Below are 8429 nucleotides of genomic sequence, written 5' to 3'. Positions count from 1 at the left end.
GACTAACACACATGTTGCCACGAATAATCACCAGCAAAGACAAATATAGTGGCATAATGTATTGACATTCATTCTGACTTAGCACAGCTGAATATAAAAAAAGGTTGAAATGCATAGATATCATAGTAAACACTTGCTGCTTCATGAGGATGGTTTTACACTATTTTTCAAAACCTCCGAAGTTCATGCCTCTGCCACATGACTTCCCCCTTAAAAATAATTGAAAGGTTTAATTATATATAACTTCTAAGATTGACCCTTGACTCAATCCACCAATAAACTGACTGCTCAAATGCACTTGAGGTGTTCCTAAACATCTTATTTTGTCTATATGAAATTTCAGGTTTATCCTCCAGGGCCAAGTCCATGATTTGTGACTTTGTATTTTATACTTGAGACAACTCATGTTTAACCAAGTCCAAGTCCCAAGTCGTCAAACTTTGGTCAGAGTTCTAATGTTATCTGATGAAACAAATTTTACAGTATAAAGAGCACTAACATAAACAGACAAACCTATAGAATCAGACTCAAGGTTGGATCATTTATGCAAGTGTATAAGTCTATATATAACAAGAGAGATATGTTGTCAAAATAAGCAGAACTCCATACACAATCTGCCTGGAACTTGGATGGTTTGTTCATGTGTGTAACCAGTGAGCTTCAATGAACTTAAGTAGGAGCCTTTATATATATATATGAGAACCACCGTATGAACCATGATTTTCATGGATTTTTTGTTCTTCTCTCTTAAATCTAATCGTACGGATGTGATCAACATGCTTGGTTTTACAAGGACCAGCTCTTGATTCATCTGATTATGATGCATAAAAAAGATTTTTTAAGGCTTCAAAATCAACGGCTCATAATCTTCATATTTATTCAAGCATCCAAAAGTCATAGTTTTTCATCGAAGATACACGATCCAACAGTTGATTCCTACAAAATTCACCATGTCAAACACATCTACATGGTTGGATTTGCAAAAAAAGTGTTGGAGATGCCCAGTTCACACAGTAGCTCTCTCTCTCTCTCTCTCTCTCTCTCTCTCTCTCTCTCTCTCTCACACACACACACACACACACATATATATACCATCTAAGCCCCCATTCCCAGCTGCCAGAAGGCATGATACGAGCTTGCTCAGGATCACATTGAATCACATCATGATTTGAGAATTTACAGTGCAAGTCATCTAACTTATGGTCAGAGAAAGTTCTAAATGAAATAACCCTATACATTATCTAATAAATATATGAAGTGTTTTTAGCTTCTTTCTGAAGTCTTTAGTTAAGTAGTCTTTTCCTCTGTTTATTATCTTGCAGTTTAAAGTTTAAACCATGCCAAATGGCATTACATGCTGGCGTTCTTGGTATTTTTTCATTAGATAGGTTTGATACTCTAAGGATAGAAGTTGGGTATATCTTTCGTAGTCTCTCTCTTCCTCCTTGTATGCCCTTAATCTGTAACCTCAATTCCACTAGAAATAGTTCTTTTTTTCAGAGAGGAAAGAAAATAGAAATATGTTTCCCATGAAGATAATTCTTTTCATGTTCTTTACCCAATGATATGCTTCTGAACTTCTATAAGGGCTGTTAATACTCCTTGGCCTGCTTGAAACTACATAATGCTTTTCTTCAACATATAAACCATGTATCATAAGCTCCTTTAGTGTAACCTATTTACTGCTCCATACATTTGTCATCTTAATATCCATCCCACAATGTCAGCTTTATATATCTTTTACATAATCTCCAACGACTATTTTAAGCAAGTAGAATGATGCTTTACTTAAACCCTTCTAGGATCACATAGAGAAGCAAATACATGTTGATGGTCTATATTTCAAACCTAGTCCTGCAGTTAATCCTTCACAGATAATCATGAATCATATCTTTCTGCTTCAGCATTCATATATTCGGTTACTGCATCTCCAACTGCATTGCGAGTGGTTTGAACAAGTTGCTATGAATTGCTTTTCTTACATTTGATTAGTTGGTTGACTCACAAGGGATACTTTTTTTTATTTGATTTATTTCACTCACACCTTTTCCTCATTTTTCTTGTAGCAATTATTCCAAAACCACAGTATCAGTTCTCAAAAAGAGAAAATCAAATGTAATAACAATGACAAGAACAATAATAATTACAATAATCCTATCACATTCTGAAAAAAAAATAAGAGCCAAGTTAAGCACTGTACACTCATCAGCATCTTCACACCAGTGCCCTCGTCGACACCATCACCAGACCTTGTAGATAATGATGTTCTTTTACATAAAAAAATCTTAACATGCATATGTTGCACCAGAATTTGGGTAGATCATGTTCTGCCAAGAATCTTGTGAAGGATTCTTAATTTACCATGTTAGAGGAGAGAAGCTAATTATGAAATAAGCTACTTGATGAATTGACATATAGCTCATTTATTTTTTATATTATTTCAAATCTTTAATTTCTTCTCTACAACTTGATTCATATTTTTCAAAAGCATTTCTACTTAAATTCATCTTGAACTCCTTCAAGTCCCAACACCCAGAAAATGTACATGAACCAATTAGAACCCAATCAATGGTGCTCAAGAAAGGCATGTTTGGTCACACAGTCATGTGAAATGCACACACCAGATTCTTCATGTTGAAACAAAATTCTCATGCTCAAGGAATTAAGCTTCCAGCTACATGAACCAAACATGAGATAAATGTCTGATTAGATGTAACACATTCCACTGAGAGCTCCTAACAACTTTTCACACCGCTCTCGAGCCTAGAAATTCCAACAGTACGATCATTTTTAATGGATTTTCAGCTTGATGTCATGCCTAACTAATTCAATTTGTGATAACATCTAGGAGGGAAAAAACTTTGTGGCTTTCATTTTTTCAAAATATTTAGCGCTCACAAAAGTAGTCATACCTCCAACTACAATCAGCAATGTCCCCTTCGATCCCCCATAAAAAACAGCAATATCCCCTTACCAGACCATCATCAAAGATTCAATATCACAAGACACATCACCATAATATATGCCCCAATTTACGCTCTGATTTCAATATGTTTCTTACATTCATCCTCGTATATTACCCTTATTAGAACAAAAAAAAAATAGAAACAAAAAACAAACTAACAAGGGGTTATTTGAGGGTCTTATACCACTAAAAAACAAGAATCTTTTTTATGGGTTTTTTCCCATACGAAGGAAAAACGAAAAATAGAACCAAGAGAGATGCACAGTGATATCCAAAACAGAGAACAGAAATAATCCTAAACACACAAACATCCCCAAGAAAAATAGCTATGAGACCAACCACAGAAAGCCGATAGAACTTCCAAACTGCCCATGAAGACGAAACACAATAACCATTGACATATGAAAGAGTATCAGCGAACAAAAGAAATAAGAGACCTCTCACAAACTCTCCATATAACTAAATTAAGTACAAGAAAAAGAAAAGCAAAACAAATTCAATAGTAGATGACCAACGAACTGAACCTGAAATTCTCAACTTACTTTTTGAAATAGAAATTCTCAACTGGGTTGCCATTATTTTCCACGATTCACCACCGCCACCACCACCACCAGACTAAAGATAGAGTCTCAACCTTTGTGCAATCACCCCATTTCCTTTATCGACTAAGGTACAGGCAAGTGTCTAGAAAGGCACAAAGAGCTATAACTTTTAAAGCCCCTCTTTTTCAGTAGATAAGCCTTACTGGTGGCTATACAATCAACCAGTTATTCAACCATCCATACAATGGGGTTTGAACTTGTGACATACAATTACGCGGTGACTTGCACAAACTGCTCCTACCAAACAAATGGAGCCCCCATTGGTACTGTTCCTGTCCAAGTTGTGATACACTGAAAAAGGTACTGTTCATCATTCACGGTCATGTAAGCGGCTGACGCATGACCGTTGACCTTCAGAGTCCAGCATCTGTAACTAGGGATTAAACTGTTCAAAATTGTGAAGAATGTGGATAATAATGACCAATCAGAAAACTATTATCAAATCCAAAAAATACATATAATCGTATTTGGACATCCGTCAGAATCGATCATGAAATCTTTACATCAAATCCAAAAAAAATGACAGTAAAAGCTGAGGTTAGGCAGACCCTTACCGGTTATACAACCATGCCATTGGGATTCAAACTTGCAATGTCTCAACATAAGGCGACCTGCACTAACTGCTCTTAACAGACAAGCGGAGCCCCGGTTGGTTATATTAAATCCAAAATTGATTACTGATCTGATTCAAAAAAAAAATAACTGAATCTGACTAATCAAATTTGAATTCAGATCGGATATGAGGTCCAATCCGTTGACATATGCTTCTAAACTAGGGCTGGTAAACTAGACGAACGAGCCCAGCTTGGGGTGTTCGGGCTTGACTCATTAAAGGTACACCCCAGCTCAAGCTCAGCTCATGAGCAATCACGAGCTAGCTTGTTTTCTTTCAAAAATTATTTTATGTGTTTTTTAATGTTTGATAATATATAAAAATTATATATAATATAAAAAAATTATATATAATATATATAATACATACAATATATATATATATATATATATATATATATATATATATATATATATATATATATATATATATATATATAATGTATAAAACACATGTAATATGTAAAACAAGCCTATACAAGGCGAGCTTGCTATGCTCCTAATAAGCTCATTTACCTAAACAAGCTAGCTCGTAGTTTGGCAAATAGAGTTCAATTTTCGATTTGAGTCGAGCTTCTCAAGATTCGAGCCAAGCCACATCTTGTTTTCCAGCCCTATCCCTAGCAGACCAGCCCTACTTGTGAGTAGGGGTGGGCAATGGGCCGGCCTAGTCAAAGCCTGACCCATCCGTTGATGGGTTGGGGCTCGGTTCGGGCCGGTCCATTGAGAAAACCCCAGCTCAGGGCCAGTGGGCCTAAATAGGCCAGACTGAGCTGAATATATATAAACTTGTATCTTCAAATAGGTTTTCTTTCGAACTCGTTCAAACACGCGATGTAATGTTGCACGTTCTTTTTTTTTTTAAACAAGATTTAGCGTGATTTTGTACCACCACTAAATCTCTGTTTTTCGCTCAGAGATTTAGTGGCAATAAAAATCGTCGCTAAATCTCCAGAGCACGGGAAAAAACTGATGCAACGTCGCTGTTTGATCGTGTGAGATCAATGGCGATGCTTTGTCCATTGTATCTTCAAACATGTTAGTCTCTTTATATATATATATATATATATATATATGGAGAACTGAATATATTAGGTTGTCTTTTCTCGTTCTGCCCCCATTAGGCCTCATAATTTGAAGTGTTCTATAATAGATATGAACCATTAGATGTATTTAACATGCTCGATTTAGTGGGAATTGACTCTTGATCATATTTTTTGATGAAAAACTATATTTTTATGAGCCAAAAAAAATTGATGCCTTCATAGCCACTGATTTTTATCACCGTAAAAACCTTTATACAGGCCTGATTTTGGTGATCCAAAATCTGGTTCTCATTAAACAAAACCTATAGGTCACATCTATGGTGCTAGATGTGAGAAAAATGATCAAAAACTATAAATTTTGAAGGGGCATATATATATATATATATATATATATATATATATATATATATATATATATATATATATATATATAGAGAGAGAGAGAGAGAGAGAGAGAGAGAGAGAGAGAGAGAGAGAGAGAGAGAGAGAAAACCCATAATGTCAGAAGAGTGGTGAAGCGTTAATTTTGCACAAAAAAAGAGCATTAGCACCAGTCATGATCGCCTTTAGTGTTCTAGGTAAAAAATGACATCTGTGTGTGATCGACGTTGAATGTGTCTGATAACAGTGTTACGTGGTGTATATGTATTGGTAATGATAAGGTGCTCCTGGAGTACTCCCACCTAATGGAAGCTTTTGATTTTCAGATTCTTTTTTTGTTGAGTAGATCCTATAGATATGATCTATAATTAATCATTGTTCAGTAGAAAACAAGTTTTTGGATTATGTGATTATAGCATACATGTATGTCTTTTTAAGACCTTTAACAATCAATGGCTCACAATGTATCAAAATTTCATGACTTAAAAAATCTTACTTTTATACCCAAAAAATATGATGCAAAGCATCATTCTTATCAAATAAACTATATTGAGTACATCCATAAAGTTTAATTGAAAAGGAGTAGGTACTCTCGAAGCACATAGCATATATATATATATATATATTCAGGTTGGGCCATATCGCTTGCATAGGGCCGAGCTAGGGCCAATTTATAGGTCCATGGCCCAACCCTAGTGCCCACCTCCACTAGTGAGCCCAATGCGTATGTTATCAACTCACACAAGTGTACTCTAAGGGCATGTTTGATGGCATGCCCCACGCATCTTGTAGAATGGAAATCCTGATTTTCATACATTTTGTAACAAACGTGGGATGCAGCGGATGCACGAAATGCCATATGCCGCATCAAGAATATAGTGTAAACATTGTTCTACCCCCGTGTTATGAAAAGATCAGGCATGGGTGAAGCAAGTAAGAAAAAAAATTCTTAGCCCCCCACACTTCGCTCTCTTGCCCCCAACCCTGAACTCTCTTTCTTCTTACCCTCAACTTCGAACTCCCATTATCTCGCCTGTCTCACCCTCGACCTCAAACTTCTCTCTTCGACGACGTGCGGGACAAGCTCCTCTCTCTTTCGTCTCTTTGGCGAACCTCTCTCTCTCTCTCTGACGAGCCTTTCTTTTGTTGTTCAAACAAGCCTCTTTTGTTGATTGTTTGATGTTATAATTTTGTTAAATATTCAACATTGATTTTGTGCACATTAAATGTTTCTCAATTGAAATATTACATGTTATAACATTGTTAAATGTTTAATATACATGTTTATTATAATCATGTTATTCTTATTCAATTTTTGACATGTTATACATGTTCATTCAATTATGTTAAATGTTTACAGTGTTTCATGTTATTCATATATATTTCTTAGATTGTGTGCATGTTATTAATGTTAAAACCTAAATGATTTTATTTGTATTTGCAGAAGTATGATGACTCTTCAACAAAAACTTATTTACTTACTCGCTATGATGATGTTGATCATTTCTCTATGTAGTTTGAGAAAGTTATGTAGGGTAATAATTCATGATTCTATAGATAAGGGTAATGATTTTATGTGTGATTATGTGTTGAGTCGTCAATATAATTGTTTTAACCTTTTACGCATGAAAAAAGACACATACCTAACATTATGAGAAGTTGTTCGCAGAAGTAGATTATTGCAAGATGCCTGTGTTATAGGTCTTGAAGAACAAGTTGCAGTGTTTTTATTAACAATTGGTCACAATAAACAAAATAGAGTAGTGCATTATGTGTTCCAGCACTCCGGACAAACAATTAACAAGTTTTTTAATTTGGTTTTAAACGCATTTCTTAGCATTAGACACCAATATATGGGCCAACACAATAATGATACCCCAACAAAAATTATGAGAGAACTGAGATTCTACTCATATTTAAAGGTAACCGAGATTCTATACTTATAATGTGATTATATATAAATGTATATATGTATCTGTGTAGTAACTTACCTTTATTGCTTATAATAGAGTTACTTGAGGGCTATAGATGGAATACAGATTCCTATACACATATCAAGGAGAGTACAAAATGAGGTTTCAAAATAAAAAATGGTGGTTGTCACAAAATATCCTCATTGTGATAAAGTTTGACATGCGATTTCACTATGTGCTTTTGTGTGGGAAGGAAGCACAATCGATGTGAAAGTGTTATATAGTGCACTTGATGATCATGACCAACCTCTAGTAATACCCAGAGGTAAGTAAATAAATATTATGTACATAATTTGTAATGATTATTATAATTAAGAATTTTTTATTAAATCATAAACCAAATATGTGTATGTAGGCAAATATTATCTTGCAGATTCTGGATACCCAAATATTATTGGGTTTTTTACTCCATACAAAGGATACCGCTATCACTTGTCAGAATTTAATGCACCTAGTGCAAAACTAATTGAAAAAGTAACAGAGTTATACAACCATAGACACTCTTCATTGTGAACAACAGTAGAACATGTTTTTGGTTTGCTAAAAGTGAAGTTTCCAATTTTGAAATGCCAAGTAAAATATTCAGTTCCCACTCAGGTTAAAAGTGTTCATGTGGCATGCATAATACATAATTTTATATTAGAAAATAACTCAAATGTTGAATAATTCACAATTGACAATGATGATGATATGTTGGTTCCTAAATCTGAGGAAGAAAATTTCACAACAATAGTTATTCATGGTTAAAACAAAGATCTGAGAGATGCAATAATAGCTCAAATGTGGAATGATTGACCACACAGTAAGTATATTTGATGATTGTATTACTTGTTATGTAAGTTTTATAATT

This window comes from Nuphar pumila, chromosome 4, assembly GCF_984573655.1.
Source record: "Nuphar pumila chromosome 4, dmNupPumi1.hap1.1, whole genome shotgun sequence".
Taxonomy (NCBI): Eukaryota; Viridiplantae; Streptophyta; class Magnoliopsida; order Nymphaeales; family Nymphaeaceae; genus Nuphar; species Nuphar pumila.
This window is presented reverse-complemented; position numbering follows the sequence as displayed.